We start from the raw sequence: 27,351 nt of genomic DNA, 5'->3' as shown, positions 1-27,351 counted from the left end.
GAACTTCAAACCCTGGTTACTGTTCACTGACCTTGAAGAAAGGAAAGCTGTTAAAATAGGCTGTAAAACTAAGGGGAGAAAGTGAAGGAGGGTGGTTCTGAAGAAGATGCCCTGACTGGGGTGGTGAGGTGGACTCTGCTGCTCGCCCCAGCTACTCATTGGGGAACGTGAGGAAAGGTGGAAGTGATTTACAAAATGAAGTAAATCGCAGCCGCTCTTAACATTTTGTTACACAAGTAATTATATGATCACTTTGAAAAGGAAGAATTAGAGAAAATTAATTCAGTCAGCTGAAATCTTCTATCCATAGATTACCATTGATAATGTTTTCATGTTTTGCCTTGTGGATTTTTTCATATTCATCTGTATATATAGGATTATTTTATACTGTGACTCTGTAACCTACTCCTTACTCTTATTGTTTATGTCCTTGCGTGTCAGTAAGTAAAAATCTGTGTTATTAGTAAATGGCCATAGAGCATGTTGTTGTATGTCTTTGCCTTAGATACAATTAGTGCTATACGCTTGAACTTCTAAATTATTTCCACTGTTCAGTATTATAAAGCAAACTCTCCAGTTCTTTTCTTAAACACAGTGTCTGAAGCTCTGTGGGTCTCTCCACCAGTTAATAAGGTATTTGTAGGCAAGGTCTATGCGTTGACTTCCTTTATATGGGTGCCCCCAAAGCACCTAGCACAGTCTCCTAATAGGCTAACCCTTGTTGGTTGCTGAATTTGACCTTGAAGAAGATGAGAGTGTGGGTCACAGCTATGATTTCTTTATTTATCTTCCAACCTAAGGCCAACACCTATGAGCTTTTAAAACACATATATGAGGTACTTCAAAAATTCATGGAAAGATTCATATTACCTTTCAATTCTATTTTTCCATGAACTTTTTGAAGTGCCCTTGTATAAGTGATTTCAAGAATACATCAGATTTTCTATGGCCTGTGATGATTATAGTAATACTGGCATAACCCTTAGGTTTTCAGAGTACTTTTCACGTTGTTATATATGTTGCTTTGTGTTGCTTCACCCCCCATGGATTTGTCACCCCACTTCCCCTGGGTGACGGAGATGCAAAGGATTACTCAAAGCCCATCTCTCTTCTGAGCAGTGAGAAGCCCCGAAGTGGTTTACTTCCCTGGAAACGTTCCAGCAAGAGGCAACCCTTCCTTGGGAAATTAACTCCAAATTGGGTTTCTCTTCCTGCATTTATTTTTCAGACCAGGAAGTTACAGGAAGAGAACATAGGTGGGGTTATAGTTTAACAATATAGGCTGGTAACTTTCAGTGAAACAAGTTAGATGACATTCCCTTAGACAATTAAGTGATCTAACAGCAATTTCTCAGTATCTTTGCATAACAATCAGTAACTAGTCTGTCCTTGAGCCAGCAACCTTGCCGTGCCACAAATCTTTGTCTTTCACCAGAGACTAATAGCCTGAGGAAAATTTCCAGTCCTCTGCGAGGTCAATATTTGAAACCGCAAGACTTTGGAATCCCAGGCCCTGTGAAGTACATATGCTTTATAGTGTATTCCACATATATTGATCCTGGCATGGCTGTTATTATTACTCTCATTTTGCAATGGAGGCAACTGAAGTTAAGAGAGTTTAACTCTATGCTATACCATGCTGCATCTTTGTTTAATTTACTTGGATGACTTAAAATGTGTGTGTGTGTGTGTGTGTGTGTGTGTGTGTGTGTGTGTGTGTGTGTGTGTGTGTGTGTGTGTGTGTGTGTGTTAACTTGGGCCATTAATATCTGTGATGCTACTCTTATTGAAAATGGAGTAAACAAATTTTTGGTGGAGAAATAGGTAGCTATTTTACAAGACAAACTTAACATATATTTTTTTCTAGAGAGATTTATGGTAATGCTTATCTAACTGGATTTTCTGGCAGTATTTAAGGTAATCTAAAAATTCCAACCCTACAAGTACCCCAGTGAAGACATTTCCTGTATCAGTTACTCCTTGCAGGCTTTTGCTTTGCTGTGACCTTGTGCGGGCCATAGGTGCATTATCACAGGTTGGTTTCACTAGGGAAGGACTGTTCACACTTTTCTGTCTCTCTCCCTACCATTTGGGTCTTCAGCTATGACAGAGACTCCACTTTCAACATGTTTGTGGGGAAAGGACAGCTGATTGCAGGGATGGACCAAGCTCTGGTCGGGATGTGTTTCAATGAGAGGCGTTTGGTGAAGATCCCCCCAAAGCTTGCCTATGGAAGTGAAGGAGTTTGTAAGTTTTTGTTTCCTATTTATAAACACATCCATAAAACACCCGGAACATTTGCAGCCTGTTTAGGCAAGCACACTGGAGGCTTTTGGAAGCTTTAGATTGGGGAAGATGAGAAGCAGTGAACACACACACAGCTAAAATTTCCATCTTACGTTTATTTCTTCTAGATATGAAAGAATTCGTATCTATTTATGAGACGCATCATTAACACAGGTGTATTGAAAGATACCCGTGATGAGAGGAACAACTGGACCCCCTTCCTACAGGCATGCTGTGAGAGTGCCTCTGGGCCCCATCTGGGGACACAAGGCATGAAGAAGGGGACCAGAACCCCTCCCACAACCAGGCATCAGAATGCAAGCGCCTCAGGGCCCAGCCAGGGACCTGGAGCATGGTGAAGGGGACTGGATCCACCTCCCACAACCAGGCTCACCATGCCAACACTTTGGGGCCTGCCAAGGGACCCAGGGCATGGAGAAGGGGACCAAACCTCTGTCTCATAACCAGGCACACCATGCCAGCGTCTTGGGGCCTGTGCTGGGACATGGGGCATGGAGAAGGGGACCAGACCCACCTCCCACAACCAAGCACCCAATGCCGGCACCTTGGGGCCAGCCCAGGGACCCAGGGTATGGAGCTGGGGACCAGACCCCCCTCCCACAACCAGGCACCCTGCACTAGTGCCCCAAGGCCCACAAAGGGACCCAGGGTATGGAGCCAGGGACCAGATCCCCCTCCCACAACCCAGGGGCCCGAGATATGGAGAAGGGGACTGGAGCCCCCTCCCACAACCAGGCACACCATACCATCACCTTGGGGCCTGCCCAGGGACCTGGGACATGGAGATGGGGACAAGACCCCCATCCCACAACCAGGCACACTATGCCAGTGCCTTGGGACCCACTCAGTGACCCAGGGCATGGAACTGGGGATCAGACACTCTCCACAACCAGGCACACTGCCAGCACCACAGAGCAGGCCAAAAATATCTCCTCCGTGTGGGTGGCCCACCATAGCTACTACGATAATGACGGCTGCCATGAAGGCAGCTAGATGCCACACCCACCATGCAGATGGTCCGCCAGCCACTGGGGTGAGTTGACACAAGGAGAGTCACCAGCAGAGAAAGGAGGAGGATGTCTGTCTCCACAGAGCCCATTTCAGAGTGATGGAAGAGGCATCTGCTCTATGATAGTATTGGGGGACCTGATCATGCCTCTCAGCATTGGACAGATCATTTGGGCAGCAAATCAACAGTAACCATTATTCTTTCAGAGCGTGAGAAGAAATGTAGGGTGATTAGAGGGGGGCGGAGGGAGGGAAAGGGGGATGAAGAAGGACTGGACAAGGGGCATAAAGAATAATTACAACTTGTAACAATATATATGCTAGTAATATTGATTTGATCAACATATCTCAATGTTGAAACGCCAAAATATGTATAATCAATTTTGCTTCAATAAAAGTTAAAATTAAAAATAATAATAATTTCTCCACATCCTTGCCAACACTCGTTGTCTTCCGTTTATTATTATCATTATTATTATAGCCATTTTAATGGGTGTGAAGCGATATCTCATTGTGGTCTTCATTTGCATTTCCCCAATGACTAATGATTTTAAGTATCATTTCAAGTTTTTGTTGCCATTTGTAAATCTTTTTAGAGAAATATCTACTCAATGTTTTTGCCCCTCTAAAAATTGGGTTGTTTGTGTTTTTGTTGTTGAGTTGTGAGAGTTGCTTACATATTCTAGATACTAAATCCTTATTAAACATGATTTGCAAATATTTTCTCCCATTCTGTAGTTTGCCTTTTCACTTTCTTAATAATGCTTTTTTTTAACACAAAACATTTAAATTTTGATGGAATCTAATTTATTTATGTTTTTCTTTTGTAACTTATGCTTTTGGTGTCATACCTAAGAATCCATTGCCAAATCCAAGGTCGTGAAGATTTACTCTCCAGGTTTTCTTCTACGGGTTTTTCAGTTTTACCTCTTCCATTTAGGTTGTTGATCTATTTTGAGTTGATTTTTGCATATGGTGTGAGGTAGGTGTCCAACTTCATTCATTTGCATGTGGATATCCGGTTGTCCCAGCACCATTTGTTAAACCTATTGCATTTTAGAATGAAATTTAAATATGAAAAAGCCCTCTTCCCAGGCTTTCCTCCATTGAGGCTTGTGTCAAAGTTCTGGGGTCTCATATTCTCTAAGGCATTATGGAGATCCCCCTCTAGTTATTAATCATCTGTCTACACCAGCTGTGACCAAAGTGTCATTGTCCCAGCCTGCATGGTTCCTTCTATTCCACAAATGAAGTGTAGGGATCTTGAGTGAGACTTGGATCTTCAGACCTACCATCCAGCTGACCTGCTGCACCATTCGGCTAAAGATCCCCTTTCTCCTCTAGTATTGGATTATAACCCAAAGAACAAAATAAATATCTATTAGTCCCTATTGATAGAAATAATGATTGAATAAATAAAGTGGGGAAGAAGGAATGAGGGCAATAAAAAAATCACTATTTGAATATCTCAGTAATAATTATTGTGCGTAAGTCTCAGGGATGAATGCTAAATTAGTAGGTGGAACTTTAAAGAGAAACTGAATAGTTGTATAGCCTCAAAATATCCTCCTCAAAATATGTATGAAATGCTTTGGCCATTTTAACATATATCCATAAGTTCTTTGATACTTCTCCCTCCAGGAGGTTTAATTTATTTCCCCAGCCCTTAAGTGTTAACCAAACTTGGTAACTTGCTTCTGATGAATAGAGCATAGAAAGGAAAAAAATTAGTAATTTTATAGTAGAGCAACCTGGCAGACGTCACCTTAACAAGGTGACTGAGGTTAACATGACCAGTCATAAGCTGATCAGTAAATGTCGATATCATGTATCCCTGACGCAATGAGAAGGGCACTTTGTTTCTATGGTTTTCTTCCAAAAAACATCTGTAACTCCTTTCTAATCATGAGAAAACATCAGACAAACACAGACTGAGGGACTTGCCATAAAATATCTGACCATTGCTATTCAACAGTGTCAAGTTCCTGAAAAACAAGGGAAGGCTAAGAAACGGTCACAGATTGGAGGTGACTAAGGAGTCATGATGACTAAATGCAATCCCACTGAATCCTGGAACAAAAAAGGGCACGAATGGAAAAACTGGGAAAATTCAAATAAAGTCTGCAGTTTAGTTAACAATGTTATATCAATGTGGATTTCTTAGCGACAGTGGTAACACTAGGGGAAACTGGGTAAAAGGGTATACAAGAATTCTGCGTACTGTCTTTGCAACTTTTCTGTAAATCGAAAATTGTTTCACAGTAAGAAGTTTAGGAAAATGTTATGATAAAATGTCCTTAGTGTAAACTAAAACAATCTTTGTGTCTAATCAGGAGCATTATCGTTGGATCCGGAAATCAAGTAAGATACTAGCATAAATATATAAATCCTAAAATATTTTTAAATATAAAAATATGTAGACCACTATGCTCTTTTTTCTTGAAATACTGGCCATACGCCATCTCAGACCTATTAGCAAAGCTGGGAACACGGACTGCAGTCATGGGAGACCAGGACCTGTTATTTCGTCACTTAGCTTGCTTTTCATATCTCTAAAAGAACCTCAAGAAATCACGTAGTTCCTGCCTGAGGAACCATTTCACTCTCATCCATGCTGTAGACTCACAGAAAAACGTTAGCTGTACTACAAAGCCACTTAATGCCAACTCTTTTTTTTTTTAGAGATAGAAAGTGCAACATTACATTTATGTGACTTTAAGATTAAGAAGAGTTTACGTACATTTTTTCCCATAAAACACACACACAAATCTTCTATTCAAATTAGGAATGGTTTATGGAATGAGATGGGAAGGAGGGAGGATTGGGGATGAAGAGGAGTTGACAGTCCCGGGGGAGGGCACTGACCTTCTGGCTGGTCCTCGCAGGGTGTCCTAGGGAATCAGGGGGATGAGGTATTGGTGTGAAGTAGCTGTACATGAGAAACACCTGCAAGGAACTGTCACCTGTGTCCTAGTGAGTGATGAGTGTTAAAGTTCTTTAGTGAGATTTTGTTCAGATCCAAGGAGGGAAAAGGGGAAGATGAGTAATAATTAGAGCTTCCATTTATAGTGGTGTCTGTCCTCTTATTCTCACTACAGCCCTATGAGACAGGCACTATTATTATGCTCCTTTTATAATTAGGGAAAATGAAGCTAAGAGACATTAAGGAACTTGGCCAAGGTCACACAGCTAGTAACTGGGGAAGCTAGCATTGGAACCTCAGAGCTCAAGTTCTTAGCCACAGCACAAAAAAGAGTGTCAAAAGCTGAGCAGACATTGGACTCGAGAAAGCACAGGCAGAAATAATGAGAGATGTTAGTATTTGCCTCAAGAACCTGAGAGCCAGTTTTAATGGGATTGGTTTCCAGGTTTAAAGGTTGGAGCAAGCAAGGAAATAGTAATGGAGACAGAAACATAAGAGTGTTCTTTCTCTTTTCCACACACACAGCCACAAACACACGCACACACATAGAGAAATTGGAGACTCGTAGAAGAAATGGAAATGAAGCTACCGTAGGTGACCACTCACACCTACAGATGCAGTGTCTGTCTCCTCTAGATGCCAGTCTGCTGTCTGGCTCTGTCCTAGGACAGTGACCGGGAGTGGCATCTGGAAGTGACTTGCTGTTCTCACACCTGCCGGCTGACGATGCTGACATGTTTGTCTCCCGACTTCTTCCTGACTCTCGAGATTAGGTGGCATCCCCTGTTGTATGCTCTGATATCACCCGTCATTCTCCTCCCCGGAACGTAGTATTATAATAATTAATTAACTATTTGAATGAATTTACCTGAACTCTACCTTCCTCACTTCTACCTAAGCTCCATAAAGACAAGGATTTTTTTCTTTTTCTTTTTTAACATCACATCTTCAGGTTTCAGGAAAATACTTGGCACATAGCAATGCTCAATATCTGTTGATTAACAGGAAGCCACGCACACACTGAACTGCTCCCTGCCTAGTCACTGCTGTGAGAAGCTAGTGTTCTTGACCTTCTGTACTGTTCCCAGATGGAATTAGTCCCCAGCCCTGAGCACCAGCCTATCAGGTTGGAGTTCTAACCATCCCCTCGCCTCATTTTTACTAGGTCCCTTTTCTGGGGCTAGATGGTACTTTCCTCTGAAGATAGGCTAGAACATGCTCAGAAGGACAGATGTCTCTGAAATTGGACCTGATACTAAAGTCAACCAAACTCAGAAGCTCCTGGTTAGCCCTTCTGCCCCTGTTAGCTTGGTATGTAATTCTTTCTTAGCCTCATCTCTACCTGACAACTGTTTTCCTGCTGGGAGCTCCATTGCTTCATAGCAGAGGACACCAGTTATGAGTCACATAGAGGCTAGGAGCCAGAGGACTGTACTGTGCTGGATATTGTCCATGTGAGACAATAGCAGCATTTTATGTTATTGACTGGTTTTTTTTTTTTTTTTTTTCTTCTTCTTCTTTTTTAAAGGTCTGCAGCCTTATGTAAAGAGCACTGCTGGTGGCTAATGTCTTAGGTTTCAGGTAAGAAGATGGATTGATAATATCCAAGGATGCTATGCTAACTGATGGGGTTTTCTGTGTGTACCCTATAGTGGAGAAATAAGTTTTTCTTCTGGATATAAAGGACAAAGGTGGATGCCGATATCTTTATTTGCTCCTTCAGATCCTTTGCTATCTTTTTTACACTCTGCTCTGTGCCCTAAGATCCTGACCTTTTTCAACAGCATTGACTATGTTTCCAATTGGATTTGGCCAATGGGAAGCATTGGCAAGAGACTGGAAAATGGAAAGACTGAAAAAGACTGATGAGCTTATCCCCTTGGTTGCCTCCCTGATTGGTGACAGGTTATATATTCCAATGCCAAGGCCACAGTTCCCGCTGGGAAGTCCTCTCCTGCTGCTACAGCTCTCGGTGGTCTCAGTAACCCCTCCCTCTCCTTTGCCTTTCCAGGTTAGAAATGGTAATGGCCTTCTGCTCTTGCTAGCCCTGTGGACTCCACCATCTCTTATGGTTTCCCTATATCTTATCACATGTCTGTAAGTAGTCCTGCCATTAAACTTTCTTTAATCACCCTTGTACGAGTTCCATCTCTTTCCTGCCAGGCTCCTGACTGATAGAGCACTTAAAAAGGGAGTAGGATGACTCCAGGAAACAGAACACGTAGATAACCTTCTTGCTAGGGGGCACATTGGGACATGGACTATTCACAGTATGGGACGGAATGTAGATGAAAAGCAAGGCGCTGGGAGGTGGCCACGGCATTTAGTAGCTATGGCAACAATGGTAAGTTTAAAGATTGCGTGACTAGGAATGTCCGTGTCTCATAACCCTGGAGAGCATAGGTAGAGAAAGGGACAAATTTAAAGCACTGAATGCCCAGCTCAGGGCACTGGCAGAAAATCAGAAGATGTCTATCGCATTTTTAAAGGAGTCCCTTAGATCCTATAGGCACAGGGCAGACGTGGTTGAGAATTAAATACAGAGCCTAATTTCAAGGGTTGCGGAGTAGCAGTGTCAGCTAAATGCACAACACCATTAGGTGTCTTATGCTAAGTTAAGGCATTGGTAAGAAAGGAGTAGGAACCTAAGACATGTGGTGGAGACATCTGAGCAAAAGTGATGGGGCTGAGAACTTTGAATTCCCACATCCCCTGAGCCTCCCTTGCCTCCCCCCTCCTCTGAGGGAATCAGACTCCCCCTGAATTAGAAGCCTACCAATAGCTAAACTTTCCCGCTTAACTTGTTCATTTGGCCAGTGGCACAAGCCAAACTGGTCTTGGTGAATGAATGTGGATATTTTTAAGCCTAATTAGGTAATGATGTCATTTGTAGTCTGGCACCTTATATGCAGATAGTGACCTAGAAATGCTTTTTTTCAGTTTCTGTTAGCAAAAGTAATCAGAAGCAGTTTACCTTTACATGGCAGGGAGCACAGTACACTATCATTGTCTTATTTCAGGGGTATGTCAACTCTCCTGTCCTCTGTCATAAGAGAATACAAAGGAAAATGATTATTTTAATATCTCACAGATTATCACACTGTTCCATTATATTGGTGACATTATGCTAACTGTACCTGGTAAACAGGAAGTAGCAAGCACCCTGAATGCCTTAGTAAAACACATGTATGCTAAAGGATAGAAGATAAATTCCAGGAAAAGTTCAGCTGAGGCATGTTAAGATATCCACTCTAAAAGTTAGAAACCAGTTGCTGTATCTGGTATCTCCCATTACAAAGAAAAGGCCTCTTTGGATTTTGGAGGCAACCTGTACCATGTTTGAGCATACTTGTCTGACCTTTTAAGCAAAGAGCACATAAGGCACCCAGTTTTTGAGTGGCATCCAGAGTAAGAAAAGGCTCTGCATTTTCAGGCTACAGGGCAAGATGCCCTACTACTTGGGTCTTATGTCTTTATATGCCCAGTGGTATTGGAAAAATCTCTGTTGGACACAGATGTTAGAAGGAGTCTCCTGGTTGATTAAGATAATGTCAACCTGGACATGCCCTTCTTTCTTCAAATTAAACTATTATTATTCAATATATACATTCAAGTGAATTTGATTAACTGTGCGTGGATGTGTGTGTGTGTGTGTATACATATATATATATATCTTTGTGTGTGAGTGTGTGTGTGCATACTTTTCTTCAACCTCCTTCTCATGTTCCTCCTTCTCCCTCTTCTTGCCTATCTTTTCCTCCTCCTCCTCTTTCTCTTCCTGAATACATGTATTGTATTAGTCCATTTGTGTTGCTTATAACAAAATACATGGACCAGGGCATTTTATAAAGAAAAATAAAATTTATTGCTTACAGTTTCTGAGGCTGGGAAGTCCAAAGTCCATCTGGTGGTGGGAACAGTGACCCAGGGGTCTCACATTGCAAGATGGTGGAAGCAGAGAGAGAGCAGAGAAAGAGAGAAAGACAGACTCTCCTCTTCCTTTAAAGCCCTCAGAACCACTCCCCTGACCACCATTTTTAATCCATTCACTACTACACAGTCCCATAATCCAATCACTTCTTCAAAGCTCTGCCTTTCAATTACCATAATAGAATTTCCCACCCTCTTAGTCACAGTGGGGGCTAAGTTTCTAATACATAAAACTTGAGGGGCACAATTCAAATTTCAATGAGTTTTGGGGGGACATAATTCAATCCACTACATTCTACCCCTGGCCCCCCAAATCTCATGTCTTTTAATATGCAAATACATTCATTTTATTCCCAAAGTCTTAACTTGTTTCAGCTCAAAAGTCCAAAGTTCAAATTCCCATCTGTGAAATCAATACAAGTTATCTACTTCCAAGATACAACAGTGGGATGAACATAGGGTATATTTTCCCTTTCCAAAAGGGAGAAATAGGCCAAAAGAAATGAAAAACGGGTCCCAAACAAGTCTGAAACCCAGCAGGGCAGGCATTAAGTCTCAAAGCTGGTGGATCAGGTGCCTTGACTCCGTGTTCGACCTCCTCCTCCTCTACACGCTGGTGAAATTTTCTAAATTTTTTCATAATTCAATCCACTGCATGTATATTGAACATCTATGACATGCCAGGGATTGTGCTAAACATCCTATTCCTTGAGTTCTTCAATCAAGGGATTATCACAGCCATCCACAATAAGACTTTTCTAGACAATTTTCTTAAAAATGGCACAAGTCTCTTTTTAAAGAACCAAATTTGCCTTGTTTTCAGATTTTAGAAAAGAGCACAGGTATTTTTTTTTTTTTTTTGTCTTTTTGTGACCGGTAAGGGGATCCCAACCCTTGGCATGGTCTCTCCCGCACCGCACTCAGCCAGTGAGCTCACCAGCCATTCCTATATAGGATCCGAACCTGCGGCGGGAGCGCCACTGCGCTCCCACGCGCTGCACTCTCCCGAGTGCGCCACGGGGCGGCCCTAGCACAGGTATTTTTAACACTTTGGATTAAAAATAGTTGTATTCTGAGAGGGTAATCCTCTTCCATTGAATTCTCACCTTTGGGAAGGATATTTAAATGGAACAGGGAGAGATGAAAGGTACAGTCATATGACCTCTGGTGTTCAATGGGATGGCAGATGTCCAAGTCAGATCACCCTTATAACGAGCAACTATTTCAATGTATGATGGATAGAATACTTCAAAAGTAAAACAAAACATCATACAGGATAGACTAGGGTTATGTTGCAGTAATAAACAACTCCAAATACCTCATTAACCTAAAACAACAATTTCTTGCTCATAGTACATATATTTTTTGTTGATCTGCTGTGGGAACCATTCTGTGTCATCCTTACACAAGGAATCAAGCTGATGGAACTTCATCTGGAACTTTTCACGTCACCTTGGCAGAAGGAAGGAAACATGGAAAATTGTGCACTGGCTTTTAAAAGCTTCCCCCTGGAATGAAAACATGTCATTTCCACTCATACCCCACTAGTTAAAGCCATGGTCGACTTCAAGGGGATGGGGAAGTACCATTCTACCACGTGCTTCAAAGGAGAGACATAGAATAAAAATGCTGGCGAGGATGCAGAGAAAGGGGAACACTCCTACACTGTTGGTGGCACTGTAAATTAGTGCAGCCATTATGGAAAATGGTACGGAGGTTCCCCAAACAACCACAGATAAAACTGCCATATGACCTAGCAATTCCATTGCTGGGTGTATACCCAAAGGAATGGAAATCATCATTTCGAAAGGACACCCATATTCCCATGTTTATTACAGCTCTATTTACAACAGCAAAGAGTTGGAACCAACCTAAATGCCAACCATCGGATTAGTGGATAAGGAAAATGTGGTATATTTATACAATGGAATACCATTCTGCCATAAAAAAAGAAAGAAATTCTGCCATTTGCAGCAATATGGTTAAACTTAGAGAAAATTATGTTAAGTGAAATAAGCCAGGCAAGGAAATAGAAATACTGCACGTCCTCACTTATATATGGGAGCTAATAAAAAAATAAGTAAATAAACAAATAAATGAGAAAAGAAAAAAGATACAACAATCGCACACACAATAAAGGAGCAACAGAAATGTTGTTGCCCAGCAATAATCACCATCACAAACTAATTCTACCTACCCATTCAATCCCTATTTACCTCCGGAAATCCCTATATAATCACCTAAATTTTATATTATTATAATGAAAAAATGTATTTGTCAAGATAAAAATTTGTTCAATCATTAAATATTATAATAATGATTCCAAAATACATATGCGGTTGGGCCGAGCCTGTGGCGCACTCAGGAGAGTGCGGCGCTGGGAGCGCGGCGACGCTCCCGCCGTGGGTTCGGATCCTATATAGGACTGGCCGATGCACTCACTGGCTGAGTGCTGGTCATGAAAAAGACAAAAAAAAAAAACCAAAATACTTATGTGGTTGTATTTATGTGGTGAAGATATTGGTGCTTTGTTTTTCTCTAATATTTGGCTTTTCAGAATTATAAATTTTCTTGAGTGACAAAGTAGCATCTTTTATAATGGAAAAAAGCAATAGACATAATTGTTTAAGTTATATTTGAGATACTGTAATAGCATACAGAAGATGTTTATCATTTATGAAGTGAAAAGATCAATATTTAACATTGCATCTGTGTTGATACATGCATCTATGGTCAGAGGCAAAAGAAATAGGTAAAATGTTACAGTGACTATATATTAATGAATTTTAAAACTCCACATTTTTTTAACTTTCAATGTAAAATGAATAAGTTATGGACAGTAATAAAATGCTATTCCATTTGAGAATACATTAGGAAGTGTGGAGGAAGTGCTATTTTCAGCTTCTGTCTTTATTGCCAGCAAAGCATCTATGCACTACCACCACCAAGACTGATGGAGTTTGGATGTGTCGTCCCCTCCAAAACTCATGTGGAAATTTGATCCCCAATGTGGTAGTGTTGGAAACAGATTGAGTCATGGGGGTGGATCCCTCATGAATGGATTAATGCTCTCCCTGGGAGCAGGCGCCTGAGTGAGTTCTCACTCTATTAGTTCCCATGAGAGCTGGTTGTTTAAAAAGACCCTGGAACCTCCCTTCTCTCTCTCTTGCTTTCCTCTCACCATGTGATCTGCTTGTACCTGCCGGCTGCCTGCCATTTTCTGCCATGAGTAGAAGCAGCCTGAGGCCCATGCCAGATGCAGCTGTCCCAGAATTGTAAGCCAAATAAACCTCTTTTCTTCATAAATTATCCAGTCTCAGGTATTTCTGTTATAGCAACACAAACAGACTAAGACAAAGACACACTGTTCTAGAGTGTAGTAGAAACGTACAGCACCAGGAGCAAGGAGACTTAGGTTGTAATTCTGACTCTAAAGCTAACCTGTTACCTGATTTTGTTCAATTTATTTAACCTCCCTTGGCCTTGTTTTCTCAAGATGTGACCTGCCTTGCATCCTGATAAGTATGGTAAGATCTTAGCATAGCCCCAAAGAGGAAACACAGTTCCAGTTCTGGGAGGAAGTAGTTTACATGCCAAAGAAAGTGCAGAACCTGATTAATATGCATATTTCAGGAATCAGGAGAACACATATGTATGGTGATCTTGAAGATCAGGAATGCTGGTGGGAAAAGTGGAAATAAACCCAGATGGGATATAGTTTATTGACATGGGAGCCTGCTCTATGACTTAAGTTCAATGTCCTGGTAAGGACACCTGGATTCTGTCTAACATGCTGCTGAGATGGCTCTTAGGAGCTTCTGCACAATGATAGCCCACTGCAAATGAGGTGGAGATGCTGGAACTGCCTTGGCCTAGTATTGAGGAAGGGGTCCAAAGATTCAAGGATATAAAAATATTAGAATGAGTTTATTATGTGTGATCAGAGAAGCTGGCACTTGGCAGTGCTCCTTAGGAGGACCCAGAGGACATCTCTTTCACTAAAGCCATGAGGAATACATTGCTGAGGGGCACCAGTTAATTTGAGAAGCTCTGTGATAAATGCCTTCGATAGGCCGGGTTTGACAGGAGAAGATGCTGCCATGGAACTGAGATTCCTAGTATCAAGGGAATGACAGGACTCTGGAGTGGCAGAGGCCAAATGGTAGGACTTAACTGTTAGAATAAAGGGGACATAATTGCCACAGCGAGTGGCAGGGCTAGAATAGTATGCAGCATGCTTAGACCCTGGGGAATCTGTAGCAATACTTAACAAAATCATTGCATTCTGGGGGGTTCAAACAGAATGTAATTTGCTTGTATAATAAAAAGAAAATATCAAGAGCTGATGAACAGAAACCTTCTCCAGTTTTCACTTCAGGGAAAAAGAGTCCCACACCCAGTTTCCAGATGAGACATTTTACAGCCTACTCATTTCACAAGAGATGGTCCCCTTGAGGAGGGACGATGCGATGCTAGCATAAGTCTATACGATGAACAGTCCCATGAACCTTTCCCAAAAGGATCTAAGACTATTCATCAGAGAAAATTTGCTCTGGCATAAAGGAAATCCTCAGATTTTTCAAGAACTGTTGAATATAAGAACCAGGCTCTGTGCTGGTACTGAATCAAGAGACCTGAAATACCTTCATTAACGTCCGGTTAGAACGAGTGCACAGAGCAGCCACGTGATAAACGGAGTTCTTGCTCCAGTATGTCTCACAATGGGTGTGGTGGATCTGTTAGGAACATTCTTTGGTTATTCCTGTGGTTTCTGAATACAGAATTGGAATACGTATTGCTAGTGGCTGGGAGAACCCTCACATTGGTTCTCCCCCCTGTGGAGTAAGAACCATCATGGTAAGAAACTTGAAACTGTTCTTCCCCTCAGCCAAGTTAACATGTCAAAGTAACAATACATGCTGGGAGGAAATGCAGAGATGAGCAACACCGTTAAAGACTTGAAAAGTGCAGGAGCATTGACATCCATTATGTTCCCGACCAATCATCTATGTGGCCCCCATAAAAACTATATGGATTATGGTAATGAAGGTGAACTTAACCAAGTGGTACTTTAAATCATGTCCGCCGTGTGGTATCTTATAGACAAAAAGCAAGGTAGACTTTGGCACTTGGTATTCTACTACTGACCTGGTGAGTTTTTTTTTTTCTCAGTCTCCATCGCTATGGAGGATCAAAAACAGTTCGGAAAGTACAGCAGTACAAATTCATCATTTTACCCCAGGGCTTCATTAACACTCTTGCTCTCGGTCACAACATTCCAGGCAGAGGACAAGCCTATAGATAAGAAAGCACAAAGCACATCTGGAGAGTGGTGCGTGGTTTGGCTACAGAATACAGAGGGGCAAGAAAGCATGTCCCAGATGAAGCTCAGCGGGGCCAGTGACTGGGTCTGGGGTTGCCCACGGTCATATCCTCAGGCCCCGCACACACCTGGCACATGGCTGACTTAATGAATATTTGTGAAATAAATTGACTAAAGATGAGTCTAGGAATATGGCTGGGGTCAAGATTTAAAGGGCTGAAAATACTAGGCTTGGTTTGAACCTTAGTCCACGTGTGATAGGAAGCCATCTGAGCATCGCAAAGAAATCAGTCATTGAATCTGTGAGAGCAGCCGTGTGTCGGAGGCACTGCAGACCGAAGCTGGAATATATATACTTGTGCGTGATTCGTATGGAGGATGCAGTTGAAACTGTGGAACTAGATTAATCAAAGAGAAACCCGTGTCATCAAATGAGGAAATGCTGACTGAGTAATACCTGAAATCAAATTCTGGTTCTGTACCTAAAAAGTACTTTCAAAAGAACACGGTCATCTGCAAGAGGTGAAGTTAGGTAAAGTCATTTAACTCACTCTTTTCTCATAAAAATCTGGGAAAAGTTTTGTAGAAAAGTATTTACCAACATATCCTTAATGAATAAGAGAACTTCTAATAATAAGTTGTTCTTTCTATAAAATTATTTTAAAATAAAAGCAACTTTAGAAAAATTTAGAGGATATTCAGGACAAGTAGCTTAGTAATTATTGTGTGGATATCCTTATATGAACAAGAATTAGCTATAAAAAATGGTTATCACAGAACCTTGACAATGTCCACTTGACATCTTTCATCCATGCAGAGTAAAAGTTGCCATTTTTCTCCTACAACTGTTTTATGGATGCCTGATCATGTGTTGGAATACTTTTCTTTTGTTAAGTATCATAATGGGTTTGGTTTTGCAGTAAGCCCAAAAATGAGTTTATAAAAAGGGCTTAAGAAATGGAATAGGAGAGTTTGAAGTTCTGGCCATCCAGAAGAGAAGGAGTCGGGGTAAGGAGGAAAGACGGGAGGAATAAGAATGCGAGAGGAGAGACAGCAACGTTGTGAGTAGCCTGGTGCCAGATTGGGTGCAGCATGGGCCTCGAAGAACTTGCAGAAATAGAAACAGTTAACGTCCAGTGTCTTTTTTAAAAAATGCCCCAGTGAGGCCACCACCACTGCTTCTAATCTCCACAAAACCAACAGTAAGTAATAGATGACATGGACTAACTCAAACTACTCAAGCCCTGTTGTTAAAGAGAGGCTCAGAAAAGTGCAGTAACCCATCTAAGATGGCAGAGTGGGAGGTGGCAGTGTCAGAACACACATCCAGGCTGTGTCACCCTGGTGCTTGACAGAAACATTGGGGAGGTCATCAGACTTTCCTTAAATTGTGAAATGGAGGTTCAAGTATATCTGCAGAATAAATTTTGCATAGAAGACAGTTTGCAAATACAGGACTAAAGGTAAATAATATATCTGAGCACATCTACTTAAGAGAAAATGTCAGCAAATCAAGGAGCTAAACTTATTACAGCAGCTCAAAATAATCATTATAGTCTCTCTGAGACACACCTCTGAAAATTGAATAGAATAAAGGAAATGTTGCTCATCAAAATCTTAATTGATCCAGTGAATTTCTGTAGTCATGAAATATTCAATTGACTGCTTAGAAAATCCAGTTATATTTATGATCCTTGTATTGACCCCAAAGGACTCAGAAAGGATAAAAAATTATTATGAGCATTATAGCATTTTTATTGCCTTTTGGTGGATTTATTGTATATGCTAACCTGTGATATTGTTATTTATGTACTTGTATTTCCCTTCCACTGGATTAAAGTTCATCTTTGCATTCCTTTAAACCATTTTGTAAATAGTAAGCAGTGAATAGCAAAATGCCTTGAGCATCCCTAAAAACTTGCCATGGCCTTTGCTCTTGATTAGTCTGTTTTGCTGAATTGAATTGACAGTATAACTGGTACTAATAATGTATAGAAGAAGAGAATAAAACCTAAGTTATCTTAATATTTTAACACTTGCTTTGAAATGGATAAGAAAGTGTTTATGAAAAACTCTATATTTATAATTTGTTATGAAATTAAAGTATAGTTTAGGATGACCTGAATTGACATCACACCTTTCTTCTGCTCACCATGGCCTCAGGCCCCCATTGGAGTAACAGACAGCCATTGCAGTCCCACAAACCTCCTACCCACTCCTGGCCCAGAGAGAGGTGCTTTTGGCGGCTAGTCTTGCTGAGACCGGAGAAGCAGCTCCTGCAGCTCTGGGGAGTTTCTCTGTTTCTTTAAAAACTATATCTAAATTGTATTTAGAGAGAAATTGTAAAATAATCTATTCACTTCAAAAATTTGGAAACTACAGATATGTATTAAACATAAAGAAGAAAATGAATATATCCCCTGTAAACATTTTGGTTAAAATCCTTCCAATCTTTTTTTTTCCTGGGCATTTTTTTCATAATTAATATTACACACTGTATATTCTCTCTGGTATCCTGCTATATATATATATCCCCATATCTATATACATTTCCCCACCATTTATGAGAATTCAAGTCAAGTCCTTAGTGACATAGATAAATATCTCCTGAAGTTAGATTAAGGTGACATTTCTCAAGTTGTGGGTAACGACTAACAGCAGATTCATAAGTTAGACACAGGAGCTGGGAAATGTAAAGTTCTTTGGAAGATTAGTGACACGTATTTCCATGGGCAGGAAAATAGAATTCATTCACGTTTGAGGCAGTGACTGATACATACAGAGTACTTTTGTGCCATCAGGTGCATGACACCCCAAAAAGTCAACAGGTGGCAGAGGAGGGTGACAGCAGCTGCCCATCAGGCGATACGTGCTTTGTGCAGCAGCCAGTTGACAGTCTCTGGCCTCCCCTTCCTCTTGACTGCTCCACATCGAGGGGGTCTCTTGACATGTTTGCTCTCCCCTCCCCGGCTTGTTCTCTTTCTCTTTGCTGTGTATTCTGGAGTCACCTCAGGTGTGGTGACATCAAGGTGCTGTGACTTCCAAGTTCTTATTCCAGCTCACGATTGGACTCTGTTTGCTCAAGGGTCCTTCTATTGAATTTCCTGGAATTCCAATTCCAGCAGAGTCTCCTTCGTTCTCCAGCACTCACCTGTAAGTAGGGTCACTCGCTCTCTCCCTGGGCTGAGAGATTTTCCACTGCTCCACTCTGGAACAAGTCCCCTGAGATGTTTCACAGAGAGCAAGAGTTAATCTGCCCGAATCAGGCTCCTGCTGCAGGAACAGCTTAGCTGTCAGGGTTTCATCCCTGTGGCTGCCACTCTGCTTCCTGTTCCTGGCGCTGTCAAAGTCATCCGTAGTGGCCACTGTTGTTGTTTGTTTTTAACAAAGTTCAGCCTCTGAGTCATGGATCTGGTCTTCACGTGGTCACTGCCCTTTAGGGCTGAATGGCTCATCGTTCTGCTCATCGGCCCAGCTGCTGGCATCTAGAGCGAGGCCCAGGGGCTTGGCTCTAGGTTGGCTCAGCATTGCCTCCCTGAGGGGCTCTGAGCAGCAACTCGTGCCTAAGAGCAATGGTTGTCTGCACTAAGTGGGAATCCCCTCCGGGTTGACAAAGCCTTCTTTCACTCTGCGAGGGCATGTACAGTCTTCCTGGTACACCTGAGACTGCTGGGTTTGGGAAGCAGAATAATTGCCATCGTCGTCCTGAGCAGTTACGGCTTCAAGACATCACCCTTTGTTGTAGAAGCATCCACGGTGATGCAGGAATTGGCATCTGCTTTAAGTAAAAGGTCAGTTTCAGAAACTGACTTTCAGAATGAGGAAGTTAAGTGGCAGTGCTGCTTAGGATAGAAAATGTTTTTATTGTCTACGATTTATTGAGCCCCCATGATAGGCCATGTTCTCAAAAAAATGTTATTTCATTTTAATCATGACAGCAACCATGCGTAAGGTATTGTTTATCCTAATCACAGGTGACAAGAAGCTGAGGCATATTGACCTCCCCAGAGGCACATGACTAGTAAGTGGCAAAACTGAAATGCAGACCTTAGTGTGCCTGACTCCAAACGCTGGCTCTCAGTCACCGTGCCAACAGCCTCCCACAGAGCAAACACTGAGACCCACTCACTGGAGTAAAAGCACGAGTCATGTTATTATAAAGCAGGTTATTTGGAATCTGAACTAATCAGTCAATGATTTATAGAGCCCAACTAGGTGCAAAGCAAGTTGCCAGGTCAGTGAAGGGACAGCCAAAGCATCATATGAAATTGTCCTTGCCCTAAGTTAGAGAGATGACATCAAACTGCATGCTGCACAAAAATGCCAGAGTTAAAGGACAACATCATGCAGCAGTGCAAGAGATGCCATCAGGAATACAGAGACTTCACTATGCATTGACCCTGTTCCAAGCACTTTTTTGATGGTAAAATATATATAACATAAAACTTACCATTTTTAAGTGTACAATTCCATGGAATTAAGTACATTCCTAGTGTTGTGCAACCATGACCACTAATCACCTGCTGAACATTTTTTATCATACCATACTGAAACTCTGTACACATTAAAAACATAACTCCCAATTTTCCCTTTCCTCCAGCCTTAGCTAGCCACTGTCCTACTTTCTGTCTCTATGTGTTTGACTGTTCTAGATACATCGCATAGGTGGAATCACACAACGTCAGTTCTTTCGTGTCTGGCTTATTTCACTTGACATAATGTCTTCAGGGTCATCCATGATGTAGCGTGTGTCAGAATCTCATTCCTTTTTAGGAAGGAATTTATCAGTGGATAAATGGATAAATAAAATGTCACATACGAGGGTATCTCAAAAAGTTTGTGGAAAAGTGGAATTGAAAGATAATATGGGGCCGGCCCGTGGCTCACTCAGGAGAGTGTGGTGCGGTGCTGATAACACCATGGCCCCAGGTTCGGATCCCATATAAGGATGGCCGGTTAGCTCATTGGGTGAGCGTGGTGCTGACAACACCAAGTCAAGGGTTAAGATCCCCTTACCGGTCATCTTTTGAACAAAAAAAAGATAATATGAATCTTTCCATGAACATTTTGAAGACCCCCTTATGTACATATCTATATATACACATACACAAACAAAATGTTTATATAGATACACACACACACACACAATTTTGTTTATCCACTCATCTCATCTATTGATGGACATTTGGGTTGTTCCTAGAACTTCTATAAGAATTAACTTAACCTTTGAGGTTATTATTATCCCTATTTTCAGATGAAGAAAGAGGCTGAGGTAGACTAAAGAACTGGCCCAGTAAGTGACAAATTTGAATCCAGAGGCCTCAGTCAAGAGCCCGAAGTCTTAACCATTCTGCTCTGCTGTCCCTGTACTTTTGGGTGAGACTTGTGGGTAACTATGAGTTGTAAGGATGAGGAAATGCCCACAGTTTGCATTGGAATAAGGGCTCTGCATGGAGGCTTCAGCTCCAGTTTTGTGCCATAAGGACCACGGAAGATTTGGATAGGCCATGGGCTACAGGAGCCAACATGTGAGAGAGCGGGGATGGGCCTTGCTTTGAGAGCAAAGGTTATATAAGGTCCTGCAGGACCAGACATTTTCCACAAGGGAGATCATGTGCCAAGCAAAACAGCTGCTTAAAAAGTAAGGCAAACAGCTCACCAAGCACCTGCCCACAGCCTGCTCAGCAGGGAACAGCCCTGTCAGCACTGGGCTACCTTAAAACTGGCCATTGACTGGGTACATGGATTAAAGGGTTTTAAAGGCTGAATATACACTTCCCCCAAAACCTGTTCTACATTTAAGTTTTTAATCAAATGACATTTCAAGTGCCTAGAAGGACTGGCTATTTACAGAAACACATCATTTCTTTTTAAGTTCAGTGGATTCCAGGCTGTCCCTGTTTCCTCACTGTATATTTCACGATCATCCATCAACACTAATCACAATCCATTTTCGTCACTGTTTTACCTCCCCATGTGATTCTGCCTGCTGAGGTCTGAGTCCGTGAAGGTGACTAGAGTAGTTAAGAGCTTGCCTAGAGTTGCTAGCATTCAAGTGGCCGTGCGCGGAGGCTTTAAGATTGTAAGCTCCTTGAAAACAAAACCTCGCCCTTTTCTATGTCTTCCTCTGAGTCTAGCACAAAGCAGTTACCCCAGACTTTCAAAATGTGGTCTCCTGCATGGCATGGAACCACAGGAGGGACTGTCTGCAGTGAAGAAGAGATGAGTCCCTGGCTCGGTATAATGACCAGCAAGTTATTTAAACTTTCTAGACGTCAGTATGCTTATTTGAAAAATGGAAATCACAATGCCTGTTATTGAGAATAAAGATGCCTGCTTGCATTCTTTTTCTTTTTCAGCCCATGACTCCTCAGCTTAGACATTTTTACCTGGAAGAACCACCTACCCGCCTACTGAGAGACCCACACCCCAATCTAACCCAGCCGGCTTGTCTCACTAAAGTCCAGCTACTGAAGGGAGAATATTCAGGCAATTGCGTTAAAAAAAGCTTAGTGACTGACTAATGCTGTCCCTAGAATATGAGCAGCTGAGCAAAGGCAGCCACAATGCTCGGGGACAGAGGCAATGTGGAGCTGTCATTGAATGGGTGCAGGATTTTGATGTGGGAGGATGAGAAAGTTCTGGAGATGGATGGTTGTGATGGTTAAACAACACTGAGAGTGCACTTGGTGCCGCTGAACTGCATGCTTAAAAATGGCTAAAACGGTACATTTTATGTCATGTGTATTTTACTACAATTGAAAAGTACTGTAGAGGCCTATAATAACTTTCTATGTTTTCTGAGTCCTTTGAGATCATAATAAGAATTGCAAATACGTTTGGGTCTTCTCCACGTTATCAAGGAGGGCTTATTTAGGGGCTGATCAGAAGTTTATGATATGACTTGGCACAGAAAGATGAAATGAGCCCGTTCTCTCCTGCTCTGTCTCCTTCTCTCTGTTTCCCACTGTCTCTCCTTCTCTCTCTCTGCCCCTCCACCTCTCTCTGAAGTCTGGTTGGGAAATAGTAACAAAAGGTTGTCAGCACAGCAGAGGTGAAAGTTCACAGTAGCCACGATGTAGCAACTGTCAGGACCACACAGGAGGAGGTGAGAGTGGAGGCCTTGAGCAAATCAGGACAAGTCCCAGCTATTATCATAAAATGAAAACTGTGAGCAAGCAGACACCATAAGTAAAAGACAGAGAAGAGACAGAGAAAGCACACAGATAAGCGAGGAGCAGAAACAGCTAGACCCCGAGAGGAGCAAAGTGGGGAGTCGCTGGAGTAAGGTTGGCGAAGCCCCATAATGTGGGTCCCCGAGGGCCTGCTGCCCCCAAGGTCGTCTCCACACAGCCTGTCACCTCTAATTTCCTGTATCCACATCCATGGATTTCCACACATAATGTCCCTGAAGGAACAAACCCACCGCACCAGGCATTACTTAGACCTTTTTTATGCTACTTATTCCATTTCTGGAGAGTTCTTCAGTCTAAGAGGTATATAAAACACAAGGTAGAGAAATGCAATAAAAATGCACAATGATTGTGGATGGGAATCTATTGAAACTTTGCTAAGAATAGGATGAATTCATCTGAAGAAAAAGTAGCTGAGATTACTTCGATAGATAAGAGCAGACCTATAAGTATCGTCACCACTACCAGTCTAATAGCCACTCTGCAGCAGGACTAAAGGTGAGTGCTGGAAAGTAATGGGTCTTTAGCCAGTTCCTCTGAGAGTTAACCTGAATGGTAAGTTGTTTGGGGAATGTATGTTCTGTGAGTATGGAATGAACAATGAGGGTGGAAAGGGAAGGACAGAAAACCAATCCAGGAAAGCATTCCTGCCATGGGTAGTTTACCTCTATGGTGACCAGTTGCTTTTGAAAATCTTTTGAAATTTATAATGAAATATGTCTCAAAACTATCCCCTCAGGGGAAGAAAGAGGGAAGCATTTATCCACAGGTTCTTGTCCTTTTGGGGGCCAAGATTGTTACTTGGAGACTTAACTACTCCTCAGGGAGCAGGTCCCCAGGGCAGCCTCTTGTGCCAGCATCAGAGAAGCCCTGGCAGAGCTGGTTGACACTGAGAGGCCTTGGTCACACCGGCACAGTTGGTACAATGCCAGGAGGACGTGAAACTGTGTATGAGACGTGTCTGAGACAATGGTGTCTGCTCCTCTTATTCCAATCAGGCTCCTAACCGCAGTAAGCCCAGAGAGATGGGTTCTCTCAAAGACAGTTAGGGAGAGAGACCCCCACTAAGTGAAGACTCCTAACACCCTCCATTCTTACTACCCAGAGCTTTCCTCTCACCTCATTACAAATACTCTATACAGTTTAAACTTATTTTCTAAAAAATATTACAATAAATGAGAAAGCAAAGATACCACATGGTATATACACATTTGCATTAAAGACATTTATTGTGTCATGATCACGAAAAGGAAGGAAAGCCACTCTTTTGAAAGGTGGGCGCACCTTTAGGATTACACTTCTCTCAATGTAACTGACAATATCCTTATGTGGAAATAGAGGAGGGAGTATAGGAAAAAAGTTATATAGAACATAGAACAATGACTATGCATGACAGATTTTTAATTAGTTTTTGTTTTGTAAATTACAATGGTGAAATAATTGGCTGACAAGAACTCAGGGCTGGCTTTGTTTCAAGATAGTCGTGACAGTAAAGGACACTAGAGAACTTGGAGACGTCTGTTATAAAAGATACATTTCAGAGATGTCAGTCAGAAAACAGTGATGTTGAGAAGCGTCTGATGATTTACCTAGTGAAGCAAGCTCTCACCCTTGGCACTTGCAGTGCCTGTGCTTTACAGTGCCTGGCACAATGATATCAGCTTGTCACCCCATGGGACAAAGTTCATGCCTTTACCTTCACTAAGCCTCTCTTCACAGTCAGCACATTAAAACAAACACAGGCACACACATAAGAGCTACAAAATACATGAAACAAAAAGAGATAGAATCGACAGGAGAAATAGATCTACAATTACAGGGGAAACATCAACAGCCCTCTCAACAATTGATGGAACACCTAGACAGAAAATCATCACGGATGTGGAAGAACTCGACATCCTCAACCGAAAAGATCTAACAGACATGGGTAGAACATTGCTCTCAACAGCAGCAGAACGCACATTCTTTTCAAGTACCTGTGGGACATATACCAAGATAGGCTATATCCTGGGCCATAAAACAAACCTAAACAAATTTAAAAGGATTGGAAATCACACTAAGTATGTTCTCCAGAAACATAAAGTTAAAAAGAAAGTCTCCAGACACTTGGAAACTTAAAACGCACATTTACGTAATTCATGACTCAAAGAGGAAGTCTCAAGAGAAGTAAAACACACAGTGAAAGCAGTTCAAAGACGGAAATTTACGGTTGTAAACACTCACATTTAAAAAAAAGGATCTCAAATCAACAACACCAACTACACTTTAAGGAATTAGAAAAATAGAGCAAACTAAGCCCAAAACTAGTAGACCAAAAAAAAAAAAGATAAAAGCCAAAACAAACGCAATAAAAATTTTAAAAAATAGAGAAAATCAACAAAATTAAGAACCAAGCCAGTTCTTCAAAAAGATAACAAAACTGACGACCTGCGTCGTGTGATCAGCGCTCCCCGCGCTCTTTGTTCTCACCCGTCGCTCGTGGTGACCGTGTGGCTTTCATAGCACACGGCTCCGCGGTCAGGACTGTCACGCCGCGGACTGTGCCTGCCAGCCTGGGGCCGAGGAACCGCCAGGACCGTCGGCCGACGACAGCCCACGCGGGTCCCCCCACGGCTGTGCTCGCGCCTCGTCAGCGCGGACCCCTTGCACCGACCTGGAGCGCCCGTGGGAATCCGTCGTGTCGCTGGAACCCGCTGTCATCGGCCGCAGAGGGGCGGGAGCAGGGAGTGGAGAGCGGCCGGTCGTGCGCTCCTGTCCCCGGGCGGGACGGGCGGCCTGGGGGCGGCAGCTGCAGGCAGGGCCACCAGGAGGCGCCACGGAGAGCGCACCCCGCGACCGCGGCTTCCCGTCGGCGGCTCTGAGCGCCGCGCACCGGCGGCTGCGGGGACGCGGCTGACAGCCCGGCGCGGGCCGCGTGTCCTCTGTGCGCGGTGGCGTCTGCGCACGCGCACTGTCCCGGTTAGGGCAGCTGCTGTCACCACAGGTGAACGCCTCAGGGACCCATGTGGTGCTCTGGACGACACCTCCTGGGAGCCGATGTCTACACTGCAGCCTCCGAGCAGTCGGGGTCGGCATGATCCCCCGTGGCCGTCACCAGGGCCCTGTCCCCTGTCCGGGTTTATGTCTTCTCCGTAGTGGGAGACGCCCCCCCATAGACTGCTAAGAAAACGGTCTTGGGCTGCTCAACGTCCAGAGGCCCGTCCTCGCCTTGTCGGACTCACGTTTGACGAGGAAAAGCGGAGACTGGAACCGACTCTGCACGAGACGCTGAAGGCCCGACTCCCCTGTCGTCTCCGTCTTGAGGCTCCTCCGCAGGGTCCGTCCCCTGGACCCCCACACCCAGAGTTGACACGGTGTCCCCTGTGCTTCCCCAGTGCGGGGCGGCGTGTGGACCCATCGTCACTCTCCACGTGGGGACCTCTGGGGACCTCCGGGACCTGTCCCTTCCTCCTTTCTCCCACGGTTCTCTCCTCCTGCCCATCTCCGCGGCTCTTCCTGGAGCGCGTGTTGTTCAGACACTGGCTCTGCGGACACGCACTTCCGGTTTCTCTCTCTTTCCCTTTTACTCCTTTTACTTTTTTATGCTTTTTTTCAATTGTATCTTTCTTGTTATCCTTTTGTCTTTTTGATCTAATCAGGCTTCCCCTGTGTTATTTTCTCATCTTTCTAGTGAGTTGTTTTCTAAGTTAAATTTCAACACTTATGGGCCGCCCCATTGCGCACCCGGGAGAGAGCGGCGCTGGGAGCGCAGGGGCGCTGCCGCGGGTTCGGATCCCACATAGGGATGGCAGGTGCGCTCACTGGCTGAGCGCGGTGCGGGCGACACCACGCCTAGGGTTGCAACCCCCTTAACTGTCACACACACACACAAAACAAACAAACAAAAATTTCAACAGTTATATTTTTAATTTCTAAATGACCTCATGGTTATTTGATTCATCTTCTCCCTCTTCTACTTTAACAACGTCTGTTCTTCTTCAGTAAGTCCAACAGTTTCTCTCCTATAACTCTGAGGAAGTTAATGGTATTTTCTGTTTCCCTTGCATGATCTCTATTTCTTCCAATTCGCTTTTTCCTTTTTTGTTTGTTTGCTTTGGCCTGTTTCATATTAGAGGATTTGCTGAAACTAGAGCATTTGCTGAAACATCTGGGGCCCTTGGCATCTGCTCATGGTTAACAGGGCAGCACGGGACAGTCTTGCTCGTGTGCTGTGGCTTCGTGGCCTGTGGGTGACTCTGTGAGGTTCTTTGACTGGGTTCTTGACTGAGGTGCCCAAATCAGCAGAGTGTGTACTGAAGAACTGGACTCCAAGGCCAGATGACATGCATTTGCATTTGTTTTAATTTTACAAGTGTCCATGACAATTCCTAACGTATCTTAATGCTGAGCACACCAAAGATTGTTAACACTAGGTATTCATGCCATCGCCAGTCACATAAAGGACACCTACAAATTTAGGGTACAGAACTTCCAACAAATAGTCATTTAATACCCGTTATTTGAAACAAAGTGTTTCGTGCACATACGAATTAGAGAGCATCTGGCTTCTTTAAGGGGTAAACAGTGAGGTGGAGCTGAAGATGGAGAGAAGCCCAGAGAGGGGACTAGGAACGTGACAAGTTTGACTTCGCATCTCATAGGCACTTTTCACTTCATTTCTCTCCATT

General features: G+C 42.9%; 1 protein-coding gene and 1 long non-coding RNA gene across 2 annotated transcripts in view; one reads left to right on the top strand and one right to left on the bottom strand.

Moving 5' to 3' along the window:
• The window catches only part of LOC134386536 (ral guanine nucleotide dissociation stimulator-like), a 45,138-nt gene that overhangs the window by 10,753 nt on the left and 7,034 nt on the right, over positions 1-27,351 (top strand). The gene's annotated exons all lie outside the window — the stretch shown is intronic.
• LOC134386537 (uncharacterized) lies at positions 17,223-25,525 on the bottom strand. Its single transcript, XR_010024467.1, has 2 exons — positions 25,112-25,525; positions 17,223-19,266 (listed from the first exon to the last, which is right to left on the bottom strand). It is a non-coding gene; the product is annotated as an uncharacterized LOC134386537 (long non-coding RNA).

The sequence above is a fragment of the Cynocephalus volans genome, chromosome 9 (assembly GCF_027409185.1).
Source record: "Cynocephalus volans isolate mCynVol1 chromosome 9, mCynVol1.pri, whole genome shotgun sequence".
In the NCBI taxonomy this organism is placed as follows: Eukaryota; Metazoa; Chordata; class Mammalia; order Dermoptera; family Cynocephalidae; genus Cynocephalus; species Cynocephalus volans.
The sequence above is the reverse complement of the archived record's forward strand: the minus strand, read 5'-3'. Positions and strand labels throughout refer to the sequence as shown.